This window comes from Dermacentor variabilis, chromosome 7 (genome assembly GCF_050947875.1).
Source record: "Dermacentor variabilis isolate Ectoservices chromosome 7, ASM5094787v1, whole genome shotgun sequence".
In the NCBI taxonomy this organism is placed as follows: Eukaryota; Metazoa; Arthropoda; class Arachnida; order Ixodida; family Ixodidae; genus Dermacentor; species Dermacentor variabilis.
Window position 1 is genome coordinate 8,828,873 of NC_134574.1, and position 27,463 is coordinate 8,856,335.

The 27,463-nt window shown below is 45.4% G+C and overlaps 1 protein-coding gene and 2 long non-coding RNA genes across 23 annotated transcripts in view; 2 read left to right on the forward strand and 1 right to left on the reverse strand.

The window, feature by feature from the left end:
• The window catches only part of LOC142587303 (uncharacterized), a 61,618-nt gene extending 48,523 nt beyond the window's left edge, over positions 1-13,095 (reverse strand). Inside the window, exon 1 of the long non-coding RNA XR_012829443.1 lies at positions 12,849-13,095. This is a non-coding gene — a long non-coding RNA (uncharacterized LOC142587303). The remainder of the gene's footprint in view (positions 1-12,848) is intronic.
• LOC142588947 (uncharacterized) lies at positions 6,817-10,876 on the forward strand. The gene is made up of 2 exons (XR_012829754.1): positions 6,817-6,886; positions 10,644-10,876. It is a non-coding gene; the product is annotated as an uncharacterized LOC142588947 (long non-coding RNA).
• Positions 13,096-13,117: 22 nt separating the features above from the next.
• LOC142587302 (uncharacterized) overlaps positions 13,118-27,463 on the forward strand; it is a 410,079-nt gene continuing 395,733 nt past the window's right edge. For all 21 annotated transcript variants that reach the window (XR_012829442.1, XM_075698179.1, XM_075698189.1 and 18 more), the window contains exon 1: positions 13,118-13,240. The gene's annotated coding sequence lies outside the window, so the exon portion shown is untranslated. The remainder of the gene's footprint in view (positions 13,241-27,463) is intronic.

Here is a 27,463-nt window from a genome sequence, read left to right on the forward strand (position 1 = left end):
ATATATATATATATATATATATATATATATATATATATATATATATATATATATATAACTTTGTATTCACCATCCAGGGCCAGGGAACAAGACAAGCCAGACACCACTGACCAATTTCTGACTACACGAATTAATTTTTGACCTTATACATCTTTTTTTACTGTACATGTCCCTCACCTCCATCCAGGTTCCCAACATTTATATCTAAAAAGCTTGTCTATCACCACATACAGGGTCTGTCCTGAAAGTAATGTCAGTAAATTTATTGTGATGTGACTGTATGTCAGAGCGGTCTAACTGGTTCAAACTAGTAGTGACGGAATCCAGCTAAGCAGCGGTCCATCAGTCAGTGTGCTCCGAACATCGGAGAGTGTCGGACGGGCCCGTCCGTGAGAGCTCTTTTTATTCTTGTGCAAGTGAAAATGCAGTGCTCATTAGAACAAAGATTTGCGATCAAGTTTTGTGTGAAACTTGGCAATACCGCTGCGGAAACTGTTACTATGCTCAAGACTGCTTATAAAGAACATGCCTGGTCTGATCGGCAAGTGTTTCGGTGGCACAAGGCCTTTTGGAAGGCCGGGAAGAGGGCGACGACAAGGACTGCGCTGGATCGCCATCCACGACCACTACGACTGACAATGTGACACGAGCGAGGGAACTGTTGAACTCAGACCAACGATTAAGTGTTCGTTTAATGGCCGACATGTTAAACGTTTTGAAAACTCAAGTTCATGAAATTGTTACAAACGATATCGGTATGCGGAAGGCGTGCACAAAAATGGTTCCAAAAGTGCTCACTGACAACGAAAAGTCACGCCGCGTTGAAACATGCCAAGAAAATCTCAACATGTGCAAATGTGAGCGAATATTTTTGGACAACGTCATTACAGAAGACGAGACTTGGGTATTTGAATATGACTTGGAGACCAAAAGGCAATCATCTGAGTGGCACACACACTCGTCCCCTCCCCAGAAGAAAGCCAGGATGAGCAAATCAAAGATCATGATCATGCTCATTGTTTTTTTTTTGACATCCATGGACTGGTTCATCATGAGTTTGAAGAACCTGGAACCACTGTGAACTCCAAATTTTATGTGGATGTCCTCGAAAGACTGAAACGCAGGGTTCAACATATCCGGCTGGACATTGCACACAACTGGAAGTTGCACCATGATAGCATGCTGTCCCACAGTGCCTTCATCGTCACCGACTACCTGGTTAATGCAGTGGGGCCAACGATCCCCCAGCCCCCTTAAAGCCCGGGCTTGGCTCCCCCCTGACTTTTTTCTGTTTCCATCCCTCAAAACACCCCTGAAAGGCAATCATTTTGGGACAGCGGGCGTGATTAAAGCAGCTACCACCACAGCATTAAAGGCCATTCCGGAGGAGGACTACCAAAACGCATTCAAGAGGTGGAAGTCTCGCTGGAGCCGATGTATTGATGCAAAAGGAGGGTATTTTGAAGATTTTAAAACTTTTTGTAACAACAAGTTCAATAAATGATTTTTAATCGCCTTACTGACATTACTCTTAGGACAGACCCTGTACATGCACCTTGAAGGTATGTATGTGGAAAGCATTTCAACCTCTGCTTGCTTTTCTGGCATGGAATAAAACGGCCTTTTGTCTCTAAACCACTTACTTTTGAACTATTCCGTTTGGTTCTTCTTGCTTCCTAAAATATGCCCTCCTGTCATGCATAATTTGGAAGGCCTTCTGTTAGCAATGGGTATTGTATTTCAACACTATCAGTGCAATGTTCTACGAAGGAAACTATTGTTAGAGTAAATTATTGTTCAGCTTGATATCATGATACTGCTGCATGGTTGTTATTTAGCTCTGCAAGAGAAGGGTCCTGCCATCCTACCAAGAGTGCATTTCATGGGTATTATTCTCTATCTTTTTACATTAGTTTATGAGGCTCACAGATATGTATCTGTGTCAACAATAACACCTGACATCTAATTTTGAGCAACATACACTACAGTTAATCAGATAAAAGTTGCATGTTTGGTCTCTTGGACCAGTCTGCTCAGTGGTGGGAGGTCGAGGTCGCAAATGAGAATGGCTGGCCAAGATCTGTGGTGTATGTCCCGTGTTATGCATCTGACAAGATTTCATGGTGGCAAGAAGACATGTCAGACATGACGTGATCTTTCTAATTATTGTGCACAGAGTTATCAGCATGATAATATCCTTAATGCTATAAAGAGTACCTCCAGCAAGCAGTCTATATGCTTATGCCTTTTTGTTGCTTATGGCAACAAAATCCAACATCCTTTGAAACATGCTCACTTGCTGTCTGATGCACAAAATGAAGAACGCTGTTTTCTCTAAATTTATTAGCAACAAGAAAGCCGCTCTGGAAGCAACTATATACATACACAGCAACACGCACTGAAACCTACAAATGGGAGAAAAAACACAAATTAAGCTTACAATAAAAGAAACCAGACAGCCAACAAGTGTTACATGTTACTCATGTAGGCACATTCAACCTGAGTTAGAGAGATAGATGGTCGACACCCGAACTTGTGCATGCATCTGGATATATTAAACCTCAGCTACTCTTTCTGTATCATAACTATCCCCATGTTTGTGAAATCTGGTGTACAACAGCAAGAACAATGATGGCTTGACAGGTGGTTCACATTTCAATGACTTCTATAAGGAGGATGCATCAACTCTTCCAGCCAATGTACACATTACCACATCAAAGCAGCAGCTTACAAACAACACAATACCATACAGCACAAATTATATATTTGCCACGTGTTATTAAACTTACATCATTAAAGTACATTAGAATTGGTGCTAAGGCTGGTGCACAATATATGAATATACTTTAAACAATCATAACTAATGCAGTAGCTTGGAATTTGATTGACTATTCTCGGAACTGCTTTGATAATACAAAAGTGAAGGCTTTGTTTTTGGCATCACCCACTCCAATTCGTTTTCTTTCTTTTTCCAATTGAAGCATTGGCAAGGTTCGTGCCATGCGCTTCGACCGTGATTTTTCCTTGTTCGCGCACGGCCATGACCATAATACAAGAAAATCGCCCCAGTAACGCAGTGGTCCCTGCCTACTTTTTTATATACTTTACCGCAATACATTACGTATGCTTCACCGCATAACATGACTGTACTTCGGCAAAGCTGATTTTATGGAACTGACATTATGTAACGGACCTTTTGTCCTTCCCAAGAAACACAGAACCTCTTAAAGACTTCTTGAAATGGCTACAAACGGCTATAGACGTCTTGGTCTATGGTAAGACTGAAAATAGAATTTCTTCTAAACATAACCTCAGCACTTGGAATATGCTAGTATATATTCTATCTGTGGCAAAACCCACGACTGGTGTCACTAGAGCCTATTTTGGCAAACACGTTCAGAATGTCTAACTCAAGAACTTTTCCACATCTTTTTGTCTAAAAGTGCATAAATGCCAAACGACGTGTTAAAAGTGCGGTTACCGTCGGCCGTCGGCGTTAGCGAATAAAAAACGCCACAGACAAATCGAACTCGTTGGAAGCAACACAAGTTAATTGGCTTTAATATTAAATAATTTCACACAAGAACTTCAACAATCAAGGACGTGTTATTGTTTTCCATACAGGGCGCGCACACGACGCCTGGAAACCATTCTATGCTCCCGCAGCAGATATACTGACAGCAGCAGGAGCGAAACGTCGGCGTTGCACGGCGGTGTCAGAGAGCCACCGCGCTGCGATCACTTCGGCGGCACAATCCAAATTTGTCAGACATCTCATTCCGTGCTGGAAACACTGGGTGGCAGGAAGTTTGAAAAAACGGCCAATGCCGCCCGCAATGTCTCGTACGTGGGTTCGTTATGCCAGTTGTTCGTCATTCTAAGCCTTTCTGTACATTTCTACTGGATATTAACTGGAGTCATTTAGCTGTGCTGATGCTGCTTGCCGTGTGTTTTGCATCAGTGCTTCGTGACATCAGCTGTATTGCCTGTTTTCGCCGACGGCTTACTGCCACAATGGCGGGATCTGCGTTCGCAGCCTTCGTGTCTCGGTGTGTCTTTGTGCGTCGCACGTTCGGATAACACTTTTTCCGGTAAGTGTAATACATTGCACTTCGTTTTTCGTCAACAATGTGAATATTTTTAGGTGTTACCCGCGACAATTCTTGATAGATGGGCTCTTCTGCCCTGCGAGTTATCGTCATCTTAACTTTTATACGAGGGTTGTGCTTGTGTTGAGCCGTTCAGCACTACCGCGCTCCACGGCTTCCGCAACACCAGTCAGAACTTTGCCCTTTGTGGTTAACGTAGCACGAACCAACCGAAATAGTGCATTCGAAGACGACGCGCTGGCTGTAATGCTGAACCAGCTGCCTTGTCGAAGTTCCGAATGAACGCAATAATTCGCCGGGAGGCCACCAAACCAGGCTAAATCCCAAAATAGAAAAACAGGCAGACGGGCGCCCGAACAGTCCAACGCTCAGATGCGCGGCCGCTCTCTATCGCTTCGGCGGCGTGTCTGACGAATGACGCAAACATCTGGCTCGTCATTCGCCGGTTCGCCTGTCGCTAGGCAACGGAAGTAAGCCGCAAAGTTTAATTTAATTTATACGCAGGTATTTTTAATTTTTCCGGGAAAGAATAAAAAAAATAAAACAATTTCTGTTAATCTCATCTCACATTCTTCTTTTTCTCGATGCTCGCGGCCCCAATTCGTCGATGTTAAAAGCATAGCGTGACGTGTTTCCTGTTTCCAATTTTCGCCGAGTGTCCGCTCTTGTTCAATCCCTTTCTCTATGACATCGCTCGCTGCTCGCACTTGAGCAAAGCGAGCGTCGCTTAGCGCGAAAGTGCTGCGCCGCGGGCGTACCGTGTATGTAAGCGCGCAGCAATGCCGGGAAACATTCATGCAAAAGCAAAGGGTCAGGAAACTGCGCTTTGTTTTCCATTACTTTGTCATGTACCTTCACATTGGGTAGCGCCGAGCGATCGCTTCTAACAAACGCAGAAATGAGTCTTTGCAGCGCGTGTGGCCATTAATTGACTCCCACCCCACAGCCATGTGAGGTGCGACTCCAGCAGCGGTGCAGTTACTCTGCAGCCGGCGGAGAGGAGGTGCGACTTCACTTTCTGCCAATAACTTTCTTTCTTTTTTTTTCTTTTTTTTTTGCGTGTGCACGCCCGTGATAGCTCGTGAGGTTGTGCGGGATGAGCTGCTAGCGCGACCCCCACTCGGTGGCCCCGGGAGGATTGTGCAAATTGGTGAATGCCTCCTTCGTGGCAAGCGAAAATACAATCGAGGCCGCCTGATGACGGGCGACAACGTTTCGCCGAGCCGCCAAAATCACGGCGGCATTGCAGATCGTGGACCATGGGTATTTGGCATGATCTGCGTGACCACCGGGCAGCTCCGACTATTCAAGGTCGACAGACGAGACGCGGCGACGCTTGGCCCCATTATTGCAGCCTACGTTGAACCGGGGACCACCATCAACAGTGATGAATATGCCGCATACAACTGCATGCCGAACTTAGTGGATGCTAACGGAGCGAGCCTCAATCTGCAATGGGAAACTAAACCACAGCGTGAACTTTGTGGACCCAATCACGGGCGTTGACACGCTAAAAAAAATGGAATGTTATTGGCATGCAGAAACTGAAGCGCCACCTCCTCACAACCGGCTGCAGGGTAACTGCACCGCTGCTGGAGTCGCACCTCGCATGGCTGTGGGGTGAGAGTCAATTAACGGCCACACGCGCTGCAAAGACTTATTTCTGCGTTTGTTGCGATCGCTCGGCGCTACGCAGTGTGAAGGTACATGACAAAGTAATGGAAAACAAAGCGCAGTTTCCTGACCCTTTGCTTTCGCATGAATGTTTCCCGGCATTGCTGCGCGCTTACATACACGGTACGCCCGCGGCGCAGCACTTCCGCGCTAAGCGACGCTCACTTTGCTCACTTCGTAATTATATATAACTGCGAGCAGCGAGCGATGTGTTCAAAGACCAGTGCAAAAAGCAGGCGCGTACCAAGTCTGTGCGCCTGCACCAAGCAGCGCCGAATGGAAAGCAGCTACAAGCGATCGCATAAAAGCCTAGTGCAAAAAACCAGACGCACACCGATCTGTGCTCGAAAAAGCAACTGTACAAAAGCCTAGTGCACCAACCAGGCGCACAGCAATCTGCGCTCGGAAAAACGCGCGCAAGCACGTAGCGAGCCGCGCCAATCCAATCCAGAAGCCAAAGGAGGGGAGGGGGAGTAATGTGTGACGCTAAGTTCAGTGTTACCTAACCTAGTAGGTGCTTCATCTGGGAGTGAAATCACGCAGCTTGGCATGTATTAATGAATGACTGTGGCTGGGTCACCTTATTTGTAATTGCAAATCTGCCTTTCAACTGACTTGATGCTCTCTTATTTTGTTCCTTTCACTCTATAGACGGCTGGACATCCTTCTCGTACCTTGTCGCTAGCTGGATGACGGGACCTCATCGTGATTAGTGTAAGTCAATGTGCTGTACTCTCTCTGGTCCTATTTGATTAGTTTGGCATTCTAAATGTTTTCTGTGTGATTTAGTTTCTTTAGAGGAACTTACTGTACAGCATCAGCAAGCAGTCTAATTTAAGATTTATGTGTGCTGTAAAAGGTGTGCTTTGCCGCTAGAATTGATAAAACATGGGCCGAGCATTCAAGGACAAACTTCAATTTCACTCTACCACCATCAGCACTTGGCTGGCGCTTGCAAAATGAATCACATCAGGTAGCTTGTGCCAGACTGTTTCTCAACTGACTTGATGCTCTCTTATTTTGTTCCTTTCACTCTATAGACGGCTGGACATCCTTCTCGTACCTTGTCGCTAGCTGGATGACGGGACCTCATCGTGATTAGTGTAAGTCAATGTGCTGTACTCTCTCTGGTCCTCCCAGTGCTTTTTATATGGGTTAAGGCAATGCCTCCTTTACTAGATGCCAGCCGCGTTGCTCGCTTTCCCATTGCGGCGGCGGTTCCCTTAGTTGAAGTTAGTTCAGCATAAATTCCGTAAGGCGGCGCTCGTTGCCTTACGGGACCTCATCGGGACCTCAGCATATTTTATTAGAATGTGAAGACGTCTATCCAGCGGTAGATTTAGGCACCACTGGCCTCCTTGAAGCCCTTGGGTTCAGCGGGAGCAGTGGTAAAGCAAACAGGTCCGCAATAGACATCAGTAAGAGGCGATTGGAGGATTGGTGGAAGAAAAGTAGGGAAACGACAAAAGACGGAGACGTACAAAAGCACAGTTCGCAATAGGGTATCAGAAACTTTGGACGTGGTAGTTCATAGTGGTTCTTTTTTCATTGGTGAATCTAGGTAGGATATTAGGCAGCATAGTAGCAAGAGCTTGGTGGCGCAAGCCACCGCCCCGTTCCAAAGGGGACGCTCATAACATCCATCCATCCATCCACTTACGGCGGATGTGGCAGCCATAGAGTTTCTCACTATAATACCTAGAGGGTAATCTGGCGCCACCGTCTATGGGAGTTTCTTGAGGGGGCACCGTGCCGTCATGGGAATGACGGTATATGTGTCTGCGAGGCTCGTGTTGGCTGGTGTTGTAAGAGGCTTCGTCTAAAACGTGGATATGGCTACGCAAATAACGCGTTCTCAAAGTAAAATCTTCATAAAATGTTTCCATTCACGCATATTACATCTTTACTCACCCACAATACATGACCAAGCGAAGAAAAGCAAGAACAGACGACCAACTGTTTCAAAGCGAGCGCGAACCTTGTCGTCTGTCCTCCAACTTTAGCGGCCCGCTGATACTTTTTACGTAACATGTAGTCGTACACACAATAAGAAGTTCTCATAGTTAAATAAAACATGTTTTCGCGTTATAATAAAGCTAAAACAGATTTTCACGTGCTGTTTTAGTAGAAAGTGAATCATTGTGACAGACGGAACGGTACTTGCAAAGCTCGTCTTCAAGGTGTCCTGTCTCTACGAGAACGATGCCAATCCGAAGTCACAATATACCAGCATTCCCATGCATACCACAGCGCAGCAGCGCCAGATTTCCCTCTAGGTAATGTAGTGAGAAACTCTATGGTGGCAGCCATAGAGTTTCTCACTATAACACCTAGAGGGTAATCTGGCGCCACCGTCTATGGGAGTTTCTTAAGGGGGCACCGTGCCGTCATGGGAATGACGGTATATGTGTCTGCGGGGCTCGTGTTGGCTGGTGTTGTAAGAGGCTTCGTCTAAAACGTGGATATGGCTACGCAAATAACGCGTTCTCAAAGTAAAATATTCATAAAATGTTTCCATTCACGCATATTACATCTTTACTCACCCACGATGCATGATCAAGCGAAGAAAAGCGAGAACAGACGAGCAACTGTTTCAAAGCGAACGCGAACCTTGTCGTCTGTCCTTCAACTTTAGCGGCCCGCTGATACTTCTTACGTAACATGTAGTCGTACACACAATAACAAGTTCTCGTAGTTAAACAAAACATGTTTTCGCGTAATAATCAAGCTAACACAGCTTTTCACGTGCTGTTCTAGTAGAAAATGAATCATTGTGACAGACGGAACGGTACTTGCCAAGCGCGTCTTCAAGGTGTCCTGTCTCCACGAGAACGATGCCAATCCGAATCCACAATATACCAGCATTCCCATGCATACCACAGCGCAGCAGCGCCAGATTTCCCTCTAGGTAATGTAGTGAGAAACTCTATGGTGGCAGCGGCAGCTGAATGCTCCGCCGGCGCTTTGTATGCGCGGGCGTCGGTTAGCGAGCGTTATCGCGAGCCTCCGAGATGGCAACAGATGCCATGGTAATCTCAGAGGCCGCAGCACGTGATTTAGGTTGCAGACGTCCGCCACAAGCGGCGCTCGTTGCCTTTTCGCGGAGGAGAGAAACGGGAGAGGGCCAGGAACCGAGTTTACGGACGACGCGGCTGGCATCTAGTACAGGAGGCATTGGTTAAGGCCAGGGAGCGCTTCGTGGTAAAATAGCTAGTTGGTGTCTCAAAAAGGGGATTTTTTGCACTGGTCCTTCATAAGCTGCCACTATTATAACCAATTTCTCAGTGCCAGTGTACATATACACAGTTCTACTATTAATTAGTTTCACCCTAAGCCTTACAAAATTTAACTGTAGGTAGTCAGTGCTATGTAAGAACTCGCAAATTAACTCTACTGTGTCAAACAAGTATTTCATACACGAGTAAAAACTTGCTACAACAGTGTACACTACACCTTGCTTCCCTAATGCACAAATGTATTCAAGCCAGTATTTGATTAGTTTGGCATTCTAAATGTTTTCTGTGTGATTTAGTTTCTTTAGAGGAACTTACTGTACAGCATCAGCAAGCAGTCTAATTTAAGATTTATGTGTGCTGTAAAAGGTGTGCTTTGCCGCTAGAATTGATAAAACATGGGCCGAGGCTTCCATTCAAGGACAAACTTCAATTTCACTCTACCACCATCAGCACTTCGCTGGCGCTTGCAAAATGAATCACATCAGGTAGCTTGTGCCAGACTGTTTCTTAACCTTAATGTGAGGAGATCACAAAGTGATGTGTGGAGGCGCCTGCATCTGAGTTATAGATTGTGCTGCAACAGATGTGCGTGTAGAACAGGCATGATGCTGAGGGTTCCAGCAGTTTGCAGAGGTGCTTTTAAAATTTTGTCATAACTGCAATTTTACCTGTATTGTTTTTTGTCACCTGTTTCAATAATATAATTGGAGGTGTCAGAATTTAGCAATTTATTTGCCCTGGCCCATTAGCCTGCCCCATTTGATATTTCACTAGGTGGCCAATTATTCAGCATGGACCATTACTTGAATTCACCTTTTTGTGTGCAGTGGCTTCTCAATTGCGGGTCAACGTAGATGCTCAGAATTACCTCAGGCTATAGATGCACAGATGAATTTGCTACCTATACGAATCACTTTGCACTTTCTCGCGCAAACAGCATGTTAACACTTCCAAGACAGTGGACAATGTTATCGCTTGATCACATCATGAGATACTTTCAATTTTGTATGACGCATCATTTGTGTGAGGTATTGCCGTAAGACAATTAGGGTCACATGAAAATATATCAACAAAAGTGATTGATCCAGCTAGGAGTGTTGATTTGGAACACTACTTTATCACCAGTCCTACTTTGCATGCTCCCTGCTTACTCTGTACTGCGTCATGTTTAAGTTTGAAAGAAAGGCAACAGCTAGGCAGTGCAAAATGCCAAACTTGCTTTTAGTTCAACAACATAAAACGCTGTTTAACTTTTTAATTAAGCTAGTACATCATTTACCTGCAGAGTGGATTACTGTTTTAAACTGATTATATTTTGCAGGAAGCTTCTCAGACATGTTTGACAGGTCGACAATGGCTTTTTAGCCACGAAACACCATATATTAATTTAAAGGCTGACTTTGACTCTGCTATGCAATTTAATGACTATATGCCAGGGAATATATGAGTCATTTTAAACATCATCGCGTACATACCTTAAGATAACTGTAATTTAAGAGAAAGGAGTGCCTAAATTTATTTTTAATATGAGGCAAACTTCTTACTTAGCACATATTGCTAATTGAAGTTCCAATTTCAATAGTCCCATTTCCTCCCTCGCCTTTTTTTTCCCTCTTCTGTGCAGGTATTGCTTGCCTGTGTCTACAAGAACCGTCGCGCGTGGCCTGTGACAGCAAGCTTTTGTGGGCAGCAAGTGCTCTCCTACGAAGGCTGGCCTGCTCTGGCAGCAGCGGCAATCATCTTCAAGATTTATCCATGATCACCTTTGCTGCTATTTGTCACTCTTGTTAATTACACTTTCTGCATCTTTTCTCATTTATTAGGTAATAAAGTATGAGTATGTGACGCGGTGTAAAATTGATGTCTTGCTGCATTTTAGCATGCAATCATCTTTTATGCATAAAAAGCTCATCGTACAGTTTATGAAAAAAAAATAACAGCATATTATGATTTATCTTTCAGTTCTGGTAACGTGCAACGTAGAAGGAATTCACTAATGGACGATATGCCGAAGAACTGGCCATTATTTCTGCGTGATGCTGTGCAAGCATGTGGCGTTAGGTTACAAGAGGCAGCCACAAAGTAAGTTACAATTTACTTTTAAATGAGGCATGTACATCACAAAAAGATATATTTATATTATTGCTAGTTAGAGTGGTTCCCAGAGTGTTTTTCCAGATGTGTACTATCCTTTATTTCTTAACTCATTGTAGCACAGCGTTCTGTTTCGTATACTGGTGTGAGGCTATTGTGCCCCCTGTAGCTGAAAACAGGATGTAATTTTTGCCTGAACTGCAGCATCACTCACAAAATTTTTCTTTGCTAGAAACTATTTCAATTTGGTAGAAAACCAGCAGGGCAAAGTTTTGTCAATAATGACATGTTTCATGCAGAGATGTTATTGTTTAGGTCAATGGACGAACACTGGAATGATATCAGCATACAATACAGATCTTCTTTTGTTTGCAAAATAATTCTGACAAGCGGCATGCAATTGATTGGTCTAATTAAAAAGCACTAATTGACCAATGAGGCTGTACTAAACTATTACCATGGTTGACATCTGGAAAAACTACCTGTGCATCACTCTATCCGACAATATAAATTTTTTTCTGATGTCCATGCCTCGTTTAAAATAAATTGTAACTGTGGGCAAACGTCGGGTTACTGTAACAGCTGCCGCAAAAATTTGAGGGAATGTCTAATAAAAGTCTTCAGTTTTTCTTGTCAAGCTGTCCATTAGCCAACTTTTAGCATAACGTTAGCAGGGCTTACTGAAGTACTTCTAGACGTCCATGGCTACAAAATGTCTTGACCAAGACAGCTACTAGGCTTTTGAATTAGCCGTTCAAGACATATTTTAGACATCAAATATAGCTGCTTGCGTGTTTCGTGGGTTCTGCTGCTCGCATGAGCATAAGCTCGAAAAACCACAAACTGAAGACTTGGCTTGCTGCTGGTTGATTTCTAGCTAACATTTCGAGACGTCCACGTTGTTTACAAAAAAATCGGTGAAGTTTCTCGCGATCGGACGCGCTTCAAAAGGCAGCGTGACCACCTATAATTAAGGCAGTCATAAGCGGCAACGAAATCCACACAAGGTACATCAACTTCCACAAAGCTACTGGGCAACGCCATCAATAACTGGCACACGGGCCACCCAGGAGCTGGCAAACGCTGCGATGACATCCACAAACCACGTCGCTTTCCACAAAGCTATTGGGCAACACGATCAGTTACAGGCACAGGTGAAGTCCGCAAAACACTACATGGGCAGAACTACTACGGCCATACTCAATCACTTCGCCACAAGCTCTCACATTTAACGACATCAAACAGCTACAATCACTTCTCCACAGCCACGGACACAGGCGAAGACCGCACGGGCAGAACGCAAGAGGGCTCGATCGTCGCGTTCATCGCTTTAGCGCCACCTATTTAAAAATAATATACGGAGCCAAGCCAAACCATTATTCAGCGTCTATTTGGGTGAACCTAACGCTTTCGGGCCCTGAGTTCGAACGACCAGGGCACTATAACGCTTACCCCCCGTTTCCACTCCTACGACCGGGTCGCAGGAACGGCGGCCTTATTTTATTCGGAAGCGAATTTCAAGGATCACGAGTTGAGAGATACATCAGAAAAAAGAAAAGCTGTACAATTATTATGAAGCGTATGCAGGTAATTAAGTCAATTTCATATGTGGTATTATTAAGATGTTGCTTTTGAACTCGATATGTTCATCGTGTCCATTCTACAGCAAATAGTTTGTCATGTTGCAGCGTACAGCTTAATAAAGCATCTTATTTGTGTAAAAACAACCACTCACATTGTAAGGACGTTCGACTATTCTCCGTTACTTTCTTCGAACTTTGGAGGGGACGCATCGCTTTGCGTACGCGACGCGAAGCGCATCGTTGATACCGAAACTGCAACACCGAAACCACCAAACATTGCAGCCTTGCAGCTAAATGCGCGCTAGGGATTTCGGGCGTGCGTCGCAACGTGGCAGATGTTGACGAATAAGAGTGATGTTTGAAGCACGAATGGGCCAATGTGACGGAGCACTTTTGGTCACGTGGGCAAAGATAAGCCAATCGCCTGCCACTTGGTCCGCTGTCGTCGCGGTGCCACTTCTCGTGCGTGTGTTCGTGTGGCTTTCGTAAGGCGGTGTTGCACCTGTTCGGCGACAGCAGATACGCTCAACTCTGCATAGTCAAGGTGAGCCGCTGTCGCAGATTTCGTTGTCGCCCGAGAAGGTTGATGCTTTGCGGTTCTAAGAGAAGGGCGTTTCTAGCCGGGCCCGACAGCCCCACTTCGGCGACCCGATGTGTCAGTGCGGGCTGCGCTTAGGCCTAGACGTGTAGTAGTACTGCTGATGGGCCGATTGAGGTGCCAGTGCCGAGGAGGGCAACGGGGCCAGCAGTCGCTGCGTACCGATGCAAACTCCCAGGCCCAGTCGGCTACATCGCGTATCCGTTGCAAGCGGATAGTCGTCGTGGCTCGATTTGAGTGCAGACACGACGCGGCCATGTACTGGTGTCGGATATGCGTAGGGCTGAGGGCTATGTTTCGGCTCCGGCTGCGCGGTGGTGTAGCTTGTCGGGCATGCCGATTTGACAGGCCGGACGTGCAGTCGTCGCAGCACGCCTCTCCCATTATTCTACCTGCCTATTGCATCGAGGGTTCGCGTTCTTGCCGCGATCCCGAGTGTGCATGCCGCATCCGTTCACAGGCCCGGCACCTTAGGGTCGCGCCACCTGCTCGGAAGGCTTGCCCGCGTAGCAGGCACCGTGCGACGTTCCGCATCTCAATTGCGTGGGACTTGTGGCGGCAAGCGGATGGAGCCGATCACATTGTCGTGAGGAGGCGGTTCCCGATGCACTCTCCTGAACAGCGCCTCGCGGTAAACGACGTGGAGCCAATGGTCCGGAAAATCTCTTGGCAGGGAGCGTCACGCACCTTTTCCTGGCAAACGCGATTACTGCTGCTGCGGTACACGCCCTCCCGTGTTCTCCGTCTGTGTTTTCTGATCGTTCCCACCACGTCGACGTCAGAGACGAGGCCGAAGTGTCAAAAAAGTAGGGCGGAGGTTTTTTTGTCGTTCGTTGCTCGGACGGCGGTTTGCGTCGTCTGCTAGCGTACGTATCGCAGGCTCAATTGCGCGCATACTTACGTGATGAGCTCGCTGTGTATGATGCCAGCCTAGCGCGACATGTGCCTGCGCTCGTATGCGCACCCTACGAGGAATGTAGACACCAGAGGAGTCGGCCTCGAAGTTCGCCACCATCATTCTTCGGCTGTTGTTTCCCCGGCGGTTAGGGGGCGTGCCAGCGCGCGCTATTTGACAAGCATGTCGTCGCCGGTTTTCGCGCTCGCGTGCAGGCTCGTGTACCGTTCAGTTGTAGCATGGCTTCAGTTACGACTGCCGTGCAGACGCATGCACGATGATGCAGCAGCCTGTTCTGAAAGTAAATTGAATGTGGATAGCCTTTTCTTAGACCATCTATGGTTCCATGGTGATTCAGCTGTCTGTAGTTTCGTATCACTAGCCACTGGGTTCCATGACCGTGGGCCATAGATGTCGCATCCACAGTTTATGGCCGTTGCATGCGGGGTCGGTCGCCAGGCAACATGTGAAGAAATTTATCACTCCACAGACGATGCGTAAATGAGAATGCCAACTGCAGTGGGAGTAAGCCATGCACAAATGGTGGGCCAAGAGTTCAGAAAGTGCTGAACAATAACGCAGTAGTCGAAAAGTACACACTCTGTATAAAGTGCCAAAACTCTTCCCTGTGATTCTAAGAAATAATTGTGCATTTCTGACCTGTTCAAGGTGCGATTGAGACTTACTGTGATGTTGCTGTGCTTTTACTCAGCTCTGCAGCACTGCTTGAGTGCTCTAGACAGAAGCTTGGATGTCTGTACAGCAATCAAGGGAAATTGAAAACTCTTCACGATTCACAAAAAGTTTTTGTCCTGTTTTGTACTGCTTTTAGAAAAAAAAACTAGGGTTAAAACACACCTTTAAGAATAGTTTATTTACTTACATTGTCTTGTGAAGATAGCAATGTCTCGTATATGGCACCTTATTTAATATTATTTTAAGATGGTTGCCCATTATGATTTGAATGTGAAAAACTAACTTCTGTTTACTTCTCAAGTTGTGGTTATGGAGGTCGGTTGCCTTATGTAGTGAAAGTGTCAATTAGCTTCATGAACTGGCAGTGTGTGGTTATTTAAAACAAGAAAGAGGATCACCGGAAGATGGAAGCTTAAAAAGCGATTAACAGTGGTAGAGCATGGAATGTGGCACATCAGTTAGGCGAAATCCCACACGGTGGAGGAAGGTTTATCAAAGGGAAAAAAAATTGACATCCACTCGAGTGTAGCACAAAGCTACAAAGGAAACACTTATGGCTTCTCAGAAAGTAAGCTTCACAGTTGAAAAATTTTGCCCTGGTTCACCAATGAAGCTTTCCTGGGAAGGTCGCTCTACCATGTGAGCTAGCCAGGAGGCTACCATATTCTAGCATGAGGAGAATTAATCGTCAGCTCTAAGCACAGGGACAAGGATTGTCCCAAGCCAACATTCCCTTGTCATTGCAAGGACAGCAACTGCTTTTCAGTTGCTTCCCATTGTTTCTTTTGTTGCTGAAAAGCATTTGCTACCCTTCTGAAGACATGTTTCTATAGAAAAGTTTCCTATAATTGCGTTCTAGTTCGGATACCCAAGTCAGATGAGAAAATTTAGTAACACTTTGAGCAAGTGCTTTTTGCATCACTGGGTGTCATTTGGTGACTGTATCATTAATAGCCAACAAACACTGACACTAAAGACAACGTAGGGAAAATTGCTTGCGCTTAATAAATGAAGTAAGGAAACGATAAATTATTGGAAATAAAAGTGGATGAAAAAACAACTTGCTGCAGGTGGGGAACGATCCCACAGCCTTTGCATTTCGCGTGTGATGCTCTACCAATTGAGCTACCGCAGTGCCGTTTCCTCATCCACTTTCTTTGGTAGTTGTGTAGAACCCTGGGAGTGTTAGCCAGCGTCCCGACTTGGAGACCTTGTCGGCAGATGTGGAACATCCTTTCTGCCGCAGGCGTCACGAGAATGTGATCTTTTTTGAGTGAAGGCAACCGATCAATAAACCCACACGTGCTACCTAAAGGCATCAGTGTTGCCGGATTCGAGACCCTCATTATGTAATAAACGAGAAGAGAGGGGGTTAACCGAGGGGCCCGATTTTTATTAGTCATAACGTAAGGAGCCAACAAGCACTGACACCAAGGACAACACGGGGGAAATTACTTGGGCTTAATAAATGAAGTAAAGAAACGATAAATTAATGGAAATGAACGTTGATGAAAAAACAACTTGCCGCAGAGATGAAAAACAACTTGCCACAGGTGAGGTTGTTTTTCATCCAGGAGTTGGTTCCACTGAGTTAAAAAGAAACAAATTGTGAACAACGAATAAAACTGGCCATCCAACAAACAAGACAGATAATTGAATATGGTGTTTAATTTATTAGTAGTTTAGAATGAATCGCAGAGTTAAAAGCTGTAGTGAAGTCAATAAAGATGGCAACCATTTGATTACCTATGTCTAGGTTAGAAGCGATATCATGAACAAAATTGACTAATTGCGTTAGGGCTAGAACCACGATGGAAACCATGGTAGGCAAATGTTAAAACATCATTAGAGTAAGGGAATTTGATTGTTTGGGAATAATGTGGTCTAACATCTTGCATGACTGGGGTGGGAGAGGTATTAGCCTGTAGTTAGAAGTTACCTTTTTAGATTGTGTGGTACAGTGCAAAATAGGGACAAGGGACGCGAGAAGAAAATGGGGACCAGCGCTTGTCCTAATTTTTTTCTCGCGTCCCTTGTTGTTGCTTCGCGCGGTACCACACAATCTAAAATGGAAAACTATCTAGCCCAAACTATCACCCTTAGAAGTTACGACCTGATTTATTCAAAGGCCATTTCCATTAATACTTTGTTTAGCGCAAAAAGACAGACAAGAAAGACGACAGGACAAGGCGCTTGTCCTGTTGTCTTTCTTGTGTCTGTCTTTCTGCGCTAAACAAAGTATTCATGGATTCGCACCAACTAGCCCGCCAACGCATTGTGCTGAACTAACCATTTCCATTAGCTGTTTCCTTTGGCTGTTTTCCATTTAGTTGGTACTTCACCAGAGTCTTAGGATTTCTGGAAGATTACAGTAAGGTACTGCGCTGCCCATAGGGAGCATCTTGAAAGGAAAGAATTTGGGATACCATCTGAACCGGTATACTTTTTTGTGTCAAGATTCAAGATTAGGTTTAAGACACCATCAGAACTTATTACGGTATTGCCTAGTTTATTAATTTGTGCATCATAACTAAACTTTGGAGCTACATGGTTATCAAGGGTGAAAACAGATTGGAAGTATGAGTTAACAGCATTTGAAACTACGGTGGGGTCGTTAGTGATAGCGTCATTAATCTTGAAAGAGGTACTGCACGTTGCACTAGGTAAAGTTGATGTCCAGAACCCTTGAGGATTTAAGAAATATAGGGAGTTGCACTGAAATAAAGAAATCTTTAGCATTTTTAGTATGAGTGTGAAGTTCCTCCTTGGTTTTTTTTTAAAAGGAACATGAAGCGCAGGATTAGAGTGCTTTGATTTACATAGTCTACCTACACAGCATGACAGGTGCAAGATATCCTATTTAATCCAAGGAAGTTTATTGTCATCTTTGTTTACCTGACACAAGGGCCATAGCTGGTCCTTGTGCCAAAAAGTACCAAATCATCATCACCATGCTATAATTACATGAACACATCAATTTGTTTTGAGCACATACAAGATAGAAACATATCCAAAATGTGGTTGGTCAAGGTGTAATGGCAATGGTGTAAATGGTGGCTCAAATGCTTTCAGTGTCACTGACATACTGGTACATTTCCCTACCATGTAACCATGACATACTGATACATTGCCCACTCTATAGTGAGGACCACATTCGGAGAGTGTTTTTCATTAGCATGCATTTTTCCACGTCTGAAACATGCTCGTCTTAAGATTTCTGAGAAAAAATCGCAATGGTGTGGGTGCGGTACCTTCAGAAGAGGCCGCCACTGAAAGGGGTAAATCACAAGAAATTGACTTTAACTCTGCCTTGAGTGTTTTAATTATTTATTCTTGAAGCACTGCTATTTAGGCTACTCGCTTCAGTGCGGCAAAGTGAGTTCATTGAGCACATTCACTGGCACATACACACCACAGCCAGTGAATGACGCTAATGGCAAAGCGCACTCACCAAAGGGGCACCAACTTCACCCCTGTGACTGGAGTATTAATCACTACAAGTTATACAGTTGAACCCACTTATAACAATATTCAAGTGCCACGAAAATTCCATTGTAACGATAATTTTATAATCGGGTTGCTTGAAACAAAAGGGAAAGGCAGAGCTTATATCAGAAAACCATATAGACAGGGAGGCCAATGCCCCTTCCACCACCTTCCTCTGCCCAGCTGCCGATTGTGTTCACTCGTTTAACTGCTTCCTGGGCACTCCGATCGCGTGTAACAAGCCGCAGCTGTCGCGTTAAAGAATGGCACTGCTATAACAACTGCAAATAGGTGTTACAGGTGGCAAGCGATATGCAAGCAACGCCGAGGCATCGCATTGGTGGACCCAAAAGGGGTCCTTTAAAGATTACGAGAAGGCTGAAGTGGCAGCCTGTCAGCTTGAGAAATTCAGAACAGACATTGAGGAGAGATAGCCACAAGCATCTCGCCACACTGGCTTGCATGAGAAAAGCCTGTGTCCATCAGCCATGCATGGTTTACGCGAAGCTTGCCAAAATCCTTCTCCAAGGTATCGAAGCGCTCCATGTAGTGCAACGGAAGGTTCCTCACGAAAACGAAGCCCGTACCCTGGTCTAGGGGCACTTTTGAAGTCCTTTGAACCAAAGATACTTTACTTCAAGGGAGAATGTGCACTGTCACACAGGCACAGCAAAGGAGCCCTACTGGAAGGGAGCTTTGAGTCAAAAAAATGCGCGTTCGTCCTTTGAAACCTCAAGGGAATACTCTCGAGCCTAGAGGGCATCCGACAGCAGAAAAAAAAAAATTTATAAAGATATGGAAGTTCAAATTTTTACCTCTTCAGAACAAGCTTATAAGTACTGAATACTATTACTAAAGTACTAAACACTTTCGGGAAACCCGCAATCTCCATGATGAACGCGCCGGTACAGCAGCGCCGGCACGGCCTGTCGTCAGCAGCAACATTGACACAACACGGGTGCCATGTGCGATTTTGTTCTTTGGTGAGCAGCTGCTAGGCATCCTTCTCCTCGGCTTTTTTCTGCCCGTCTTCCCTCGTCACTTTTGTTTTGTAGCTCTTTATTTTACCATGTTTATGCATACCTACCGCTGCCTAGCACACAAGGAATGAAACAAAGCAGCTTAAAGCAAGGGCAACGATGAATAATCGATGCCAACATGCGGTCTATGAAGCGGCACACATGGTGGCCATCATTACAATAAATACATGTGTATTTCGTAAAGTAATGCCTTTACTACGTGTGCATTTTGTTTTGATGTTTCTGTATATTATGAGAAATAAATATTGCTGGAAAAAATATGACAAATTTATTATAATATGCATTTGGGCCATATTTTTTTATTACTTTCGAGGCGAAGGCAGTGCTAAGGACACGTTGCGGTTTCTGTTAAAAGCTTCAACGAAGACCATCTGGAGCCTGTGTAGCACCGACACATATCCCTTGAACTAATGTTAATGTGCCTTTGAAAGTTAACGCTCCTTAACTTAAGGACCTTTGGCATGCTCGTGTGAGGACAACACGTTGAGGCAGCCTGCCCAACGGCGTCATCGCTGCCGTCGTCGCTGTTCGATGAAAGCACGTTTGGAACAATCGTCTTATTGGTAAAAAGCACTTGGTTTCCAAATCTATAGCAGTGCGCTTTCTTTTCACCAGCAACGTCGTGCATTGCCTATGATCAGCGGGCAGATCAGCCATCTTCCGTTTCGGTGGCAAGTCAAGCGAAGTTGAGAAACTGCGCGGCCAGGAACTACTTCGACACAACCAACAAAAACAAACTCGAGCGAGTAGGCTGTTCACAAAACTTCATTGAATGAGGGGCCAGTGAGCAACATGCGAGCAATCTGCTTGCGGCGCAGTTGGCGCGGTCCATTTGTGTTTTGGAGGGTCGGGCGGCGTAGAGCTACGGGCGCAGCCCATTTGTGTTTGGAGGGGTGGAAAGGCAACGGGAGAGAGCCGCGCGGAGATGGCTGGAAAATGAGAGCGGGGTGGCTGTTGGAACCGTGGCCCATCGTGGAGCGGCTCGAATTTCTCTTTTTCTTTTTCTTTTCAAGGGTTTCGCATTTCACTACCTTTCAGTTCGGACACCCAGCAGCCAGACTTCATCGTTACAACCACTAAAGCGGCATCAGGGCATTGTAGTAACCGGGTTATTTCACCATAGAAAACATGCAAAATTCAACGGTGCAGCAGCTTCTCATTGTTATAACCGATATGTTGTTAAAACTCGTATCATTATAAGTGGGTTCGTATCATTATAAGTGGGTTAGTAGCCTGTTTGACCTTCATGGCATATACAATCAAAGTTCTGTCCTTTAAGGGACACAAATATTAAGTCAACATGGACTGTTAAAATACCATTCCAGAAACCTCACAGTGCTTGTTTCGGGCCAAGAAAAGACATTTCAGAGAAAATCGCGTTTGAAGGGTTTGGTTACGTTTAGCGCAATTCAAATCGCCCGCCTAGGAGCTGAGTATTAGGGACGTTGCATATGCCGTCTCCTCCCTTACAGCAGCCGTCCCGAGTTAAACGGGCCCAACAGACGGCTATAGAGAGAGACGAGCACTTTGGAAGACTGTTTTCTTTAAAAGACTGCTTCAAAATAAAATATTCTCGGTTGCTGTCCTTATTGCAAAAGTGGTGACATTGGGCTAATTGGTTAATTTTAGGAGGTACGGGAATAGAGCAGAGAACAAGGCCGGACATGGATGACATGAGTGCTCAGTGTTGCTATATTAAAGCAAATTATGTTCATTTGTTGAATCTTCAGCATCATCAAAAAACATTTTTGCCTCTGACCTCATTTCTGGCACTGTTCCCACATATAATGCTCTCCTTATTGCAATTTAAAAGCACGGTGTAAACTGGAGGTCATGGGTCTTCTTTCGAGTAACAGGAGCCTGGAGTACCTCGCCGCTTGAGTGGTGAGTGATGATAGCCTCGGTATGAGATAAGGGTGTTCTGTGGAGGGAACCCTGTGTTGGCCTCTTGTGGGCAAAGCGGACTTGAAGGGCAAAGCAGCAGAAGCTCTGAAGACATTCCCTATTGTAGTGCTTCAGGTTCTTTCCTTTTGCAACTTTTTCAAAGCGGAGATCTGAGGAATTAAAAGGCTCTGAGTGGCCTACATGAGATATATCTGTGACCTTGAATATTGAGCCAGGATAATATAACAGTTGGTTACTCCAGTGCTATTCCCCTTCATGCTTCACAGGGGGTCCGAGCAACGCTATACCTACATTAGAGAGATTTAAAATAGGGGCCCCAATATTTTGGGGCCGCAAAGAGCTTTGCGGGTGTTAGCGTTGGGGCACGCAGGAGTGAAGAGATTGAGAATAGGGCTTTGCGTTTGCGGATAGTGTCTTGTGCTGACAGCGCCACTACGGTGTCTAAGAAAAACTATTAGAAATAATTAAATGAAATATACCATTTTATGATAGGAATAGTAATATTGACTTGCGTGTATTCGCGTTTAATTACAATTTAGAGGTTATTCTTCAAGCAGCAAATAATTAGTTGTGCTTAGTTTTGAGCAACAAACCCAACTTTACGTGCCTTCACCAGCCAAGCTTAGCCGTGTTAGGCCTATGAGCCATAAAGTCCGCTCTCGAATTCGGAATCAGCGGTGTCTAATGAATCAATCTTCATAACACACGCTAGTTGAGAGAAAGCGATAACCGCAGTCACTTCTCCTAGCTTGCGAACTTCACGCGTTACCGCGAATCAAACCCAGTTTGGTGCTAGGTTAGAGCCGTCGCTTCGATGGGTGCCGCCAATGTTTGTTGACGCAAAGCTTTTGGGACCGCTATTTGGGCTCCCGCTAAATCGGTGAAATAGCGTTCCTAACGCAAAACCCAAACGCAGTTTGCGTCTCGCGCATGCGCAGTGGATTCGACACTATTTCTTTGGGGCCCCAAAACGTTTGGGGCCCTTATTCTAAAACTCTCTATTATAGCGCGATGGTGGATTTTAGGCACTAAGAATGTGGGTTTTAAGCCCTAGTACAGGAACTTAAAACCTCATTTTAAGCACTATAGGAGCCAAAATAGGCACTATAAACGGCTCGCAAACAACTTGTTTTATGTATTTAATGTGTATAGCCCATTTTCATGCTATGAAAATTGACATGGCATTCACTTGAGAGATTTAAAGGCAGCAGCCCTATTGTGCAAGCTGTTGCTTACAGGGCTTTGCTGGGCAGTTGAGAGGCCACTTTTTTTTTTTTTTTTTTGTTCAATCCGCCTACTCCAGCCAACACACCTAATGTATTTGTCTTGATACTGTGAGCAGGTATCGTGTATATTCAGTAGCCAAACTTCCTTGCTTACACTGATGCATCAAGCGGAGTAAGCATGAAAAATGCAAAATACGGTAGGAAAGTCGCTCATGTGCGGGGAGAGCTGTGTGGTAAACAGATTTCATTGCAGAGGAGCAAAGTTAGTTGCTGGTCTACTGTAGAGTTCAGGTGAGCTGCCATTGGCAGGTGCACGACCAGAAAAGGAGAACTGAAAAAGGCGACCTTGTAACTACAGTCGACAGTACTTCCAATGAACTTTGCAACCTTCTGCCTAGTACACGAGCAGCTCAGTCTACAGTTGTCTTTCCAGTCGGCAGTATTAGATCTTGCTGTTGAGTGCGGGAGTTGGCTGACATTGAGGAGGATTTCGAGAGCTGAAGGTTCATTTACATTATTTACAGTAATAACACAAAGTAATGAGCAGTCATAAAGTCATTGATGGCCGGCAGCAAATCGGACGCTGCGGCCCGTGGCAAGATGAATGAAAAAAAACTATTCTCCCTGTCTCGTTTATAACCCCTTCGGTCTCTTGCGGTCACATCATTTTCAGCCAATCGTTGAGCCAGCTCAGGTGTCATCATTTTCCTCCAATGGTAGGTGCCCGTGCAAGTGTCGTCACATTCAGCCAATGGTGATGCTCCAAGGGCTCCATTGTCCGAGGGTTGACTTGCCTCCGAATGCCGCCTCGCCTGGAAGCACTCAGCTGGAGGAGATGGGTTGTTCTCAAACTACCTTCCAGAGCTGCAAAACAGCTTTGCTCAGGACCAAGATCGGCTACCTGGAACCATGCCAGCCTCCCGTTGCACTTTTGGGAAGAGTCTAGCATGGGGGGGGAGACAATAGCTCGACGTGCGGCGCATGAGGTGGGGGTCACCAACCTGTCTGACAGGTCCGGTAACGTGGTAGACATACCTCGGCGCACCATAATTGGAATGTGACGGCGATTGGATGTGGTCGGGGAACTTGAGTGATGCCAGGAAAAGGGTCCGTATCCAACAGCAGTCAGCAGTGCAGCTTTCTCAGTGCTGCACCTTTCTCAAATCCCTGCCTGCAATTTCTTGCCCACTGCCAAAGAAGGATAACTTCGGTGCTCTTGTTCTCTTGCACTGCTAACCTGCCAAGTCTCAGGCAAATAGTGAGAGACCCTCACAACCTTTGTCTACGCGCGCGCTTATTTGCTAGGTCAGATTGTCGGGTGCATTAGCAGCATTAGCAGCAGTGTCAGTGCTACTAGGTCTTGTGAAAACATGTTAGCTAATGTGATTTCGAAGCGAAAGAAAAAGTTCCGCCCAAGAAGCGAGGCATTGATAGCAGTAGCAAAGTATTGAACAACTGCATGAAGTAAGGCTTGTAGTTTTAATTGGCCGTGTAAATTGTAAGAAACATTTGCTTACAAGTAAATTAACAAGCATGGTGTCATGCATGCCCAGGCAAACGTGAACAGATCTCTCGATAATTGCGATCACTCGCTGATGCAAAGCTGCTGTGATGAGTGGCAGCAGTGGTGAGCAAATTCCCCTTCATTTCCAATGCGCATGATAGGGGCACAGGAACACCACAGACACAGAGGCACTAGCAAGGCTCAACATGGTGTGCTCATGCACCTTGTGTCTAGCTGCAACCGGGCTAGAAGAGATGTGCGCTCACCTGCTCCCCCCCCCCCCCCATCCCACCTTTCCTTGCATGCATGAGCAGACCGTGTGTATCAAGCCACCGTCCTCGGCTCACCGTCGCAGGCTTTCTCCTGCATCTACAGCATGCAGGGCACGATCTCATCGCATCTGGATTGGATGTGGAACCTCATAGTGACATTGACAATGACGATGGAAATTCGCTTTGAGTGCCCATAAAATTGCTGTTGCAATAAAAAAAGTCTCCAAAAGGCATTTTCAAGTGTTAAAAGTAAAGGTAGGCATTTGCAGGTGCAGACCTTGGAAATAGGCATTTATAGGCACTGTAATGTCAATGCTATGCTACTTAACCCATAATTCGTGCCAACGCATCACCCAGGAACATGGCAACGAATAGGCATTTGCCTGTAATTCGGTCTCTAGTTATGACTTATTGGCCTGTCATGAACTGTGGATGATACGAAAGGCATGCAGGGTTTCTAAACCACCTTGAAATCCTTGAAGACCCTTGAATGTAGAAAGAGATTAAAGGGCCCTGAAAGCTTCTTGAAAATATGTGTGCTCCTTGAATACCTGGAAAACTTACGGGGGTGACTTTTGAACATTCAAGGTAACAAACTCCACTTAAGGTCTATTGGCCTCGAGCTCCACCACTGGAAAAGCTGGCGCCACCGTCGGCGTGACGTGCTAGGAGGGATCACATGGGCATAGCAGCCGCGTCTGCTGCTTCAGGCGCGCCGAAGTGAGCTGAAAACGAGAGTTTAAATTCCCTCGTACGCTGCGGTCCTCATTTAGTGGCGAGATTTTCCCGCTTCGAGTGTCTCCTTTACAACGCTTGAAAGCACTACAATAGGTAGTGGCTGCCTTTCAAGGCGCACAACATGGCAGGCTACTGCTCGGTGCCGCTATGCCGGACGCACGCGATGGAGCACGGTGTCAGCCTTATTCACACGTAGCCGCAGGACAAGAAGCTGTGTGAAGCTTGGCTCGCGAAACATAAAACCGGCAAACAGTCATCGGCTACAACTCGGGTATGCAGCAAGCACAGACGCGAGGAAGATTTCTGCTACGGCGCCCGGTCTGCGATGTTCTGAAAACGCGCACTGAGACGCTCGCCCGAGTCCGCTGCCCGACTAATGTCATGACGGTTTGGTCTATGAACTTGTCGATGCCATAGATACTGGCAAGTTCAGTGGAGTGGAAAGGCAGCGGTAAGAAGCACATTTAAAGAAAGCATGGCATATGGTCATGTTTGCGTTACGAATTAATGCACTGGATTACAAAAAAGGAGCAGCGAGGTATTGCACGCTGAGAACACCGATAAACATACAGTGCGACGCAACTCGAGAAATAGTATTGAAAGGTCAAAGAATTTAGTAGAAAAAAAAGATTGAATCGTCGCGACGGCACATCACAGTCCCCGTAGGCGTCGAAGTCTCTACAATGAAATTATTTTTGAACAGCTCTGTTAGCGCCCACGCAACAATGGTTGCTTGTATACTGTCAAATGCTCATATTCTGCGGCCTAAAGCTCATGGCACGGTGCGAAAACGCGCGCGCGGAGAAAGCGAAACAGCGCGCGGACAAGCATGCAGACGCGCAGTCGGTCGCTGCGAATCTGCGTGATCGCTGCATTGAGGCTTCACTATATTACTCTCCATTTAGTTATACAAACACTATAAGAACATATTTCAGATAGTTTGCTCTCAGCATTTACCTACCTTTCACGTAAGAAGCCGGTTCGGGAGACTCCATCGCGGCGACTGCGCGCAGTGGCGTTCACTGTACGTATTCGGTAAAGAGATAGCGTCTGTAAACGATTGTGTGCTTTCAGTTTGCCCAACATTATTATTTAGTCAGTAAGAAACTTCTCTCGTTTCGAAAGTACTTACAGAAATGTCCGGGAGAGCTCGCGCGTGGTGTTTTCAGTGAGCGCTGACCGCAAAACCTATGAGGAGCGCGCCACGTGATCCCTCATACTACGCCAGCGAGGCGCTTCCGATAGATGGCGACTCCGTAACTCCTCGCCGCCAATACCGTGGTCACTGCCTTTTGGAAAAGAGTCCCATATATTTTCTTTCGACAGTGCGACTGCATGATTGCAATGTGACATCTACACCGCCACCACCGTGGGCTTGTTTAAATCACTATTGCCATTGTGGAGTCAAAGGCAAAACCAGACCAAGCAGCTACACCATGCCATGCTTTGTTGTTTTGCTAGTTGTTTCACACTGCAGACATCATGGATCCATTTTTGAACCCTAGGCTCTAGAAAAGCCTGGAAGAAAGTATGTTTCAGTCAATTGGCTTAACACTGCTAGTATCTTTGGCTGAAGTCTGACATTACTAATGCAGTAAGGTAATTGGCATCATTACTATAGGGAAGTCAATTTAGAAAAGCGACCTGAAGAGAGTATCTTTGGCTGAAGTCTGACATTACTAATGCAGTAAGGTAGTAGGCATCATTACTATAGGGAAGTCAATTTAGAAAAGGGACCTGAAGAGCTTGAAACATGTACAAATCGGTAGCTGCTAAGAAACTTAAAACGTGGAACTAACTCATGAAATAGTGGAAACAAATCCAAAACTTCACTTCTTTAGGGAGTTGCATACATAGCTGTGGATTCCATGGTTGAACTTGTGTGAAAGTGCCATTATTGATTGTTCAGTGCAGTCATGAAATGCCCTGCCTCCCGAGACTAGTTTCTGTTCCCACTATATTCTCAGTGCACTTGGTGCATAATCAATTTTGCAGTGCAACCTAGCATGTATGCAACATGTTATAAATGTCGTTTTCACAACTAATTCCAATTTTGGGTCGTCATCTAGGCACTGTAAGTGCATCATAGTCTGCATATAACAGTACAGTGCATGGCAGTTTATTGATGATCCTGCACTTTAACACAAGTTTGCATTAACTGTATGCTTATTGATTGAACTTTGATTACCGACCATGCATGATGTAAGAACTTGCCCCCTTTAAAGGGCCCCTCACCAGGCCCCACAGCAAATTTTGGTTATACGCTCGAAGTTGTTACGTGTCCTCAGGGAGCATTCTGTCGCAAAAATTTTTGAAATTGGCTTATTACTAATAGCTGAGATAGAAATATTTCAGTGCCATGAACTAATGATTTCAGCAGGCGAGCTCCACTGCCAAGCGAGACAAT